Source organism: Propithecus coquereli, unplaced genomic scaffold (genome assembly GCF_000956105.1).
Source record: "Propithecus coquereli isolate 6110/MARCELLA unplaced genomic scaffold, Pcoq_1.0 Scaffold202, whole genome shotgun sequence".
Lineage (NCBI taxonomy): Eukaryota > Metazoa > Chordata > Mammalia > Primates > Indriidae > Propithecus > Propithecus coquereli.
The window spans coordinates 1,070,156-1,070,657 of record NW_012145190.1 but is presented as its reverse complement, the minus strand read 5'-3'; positions in this window follow the sequence as shown (position 1 = coordinate 1,070,657).

Sequence of the window (502 nt, the reverse complement as noted above, 5' to 3'; positions counted from 1 at the left end):
ATAAATAAATAAATAAAAATAAATCCCCCTTAAAATATGTAATAGAAAAAAATGGTGGTGTATTAGTTAGGATTTAGCCATTCTTACTTTAAACAGGAAGAATTTAATGCAGGGAGATAGGTGCTTACCAAATCATTGAAAGGGATGGAGAAGTAGGCTCTATTTAGGTTGGGTCTCCGGGAACGACTCCTGCAAAAATAGCACAGAACTGGCTCCAGAGGAGGAGCTCTGTTTTCCTGGAGGAGGCTGGTGAATCTAGGAGTCCTTGATGCATTTTTGGCTCCAGAGCCTTGCTTCATCTGCTGGACTTACAGCAGTACAGTGGATTTCTTGTACTCATGGCACCTCTCTCTCCAGTATACTCGGTTCTAATTCATGTCTTGAGCAAATGCATATGATTTGATGGAAACTAAATAACACCATAAATTGTTAGGGAGTTTTTAGCCTTTCAGGATCCACAGTATGTGAAGACTCACCAGGTGGTGGTTGGGCAGATCGTGTA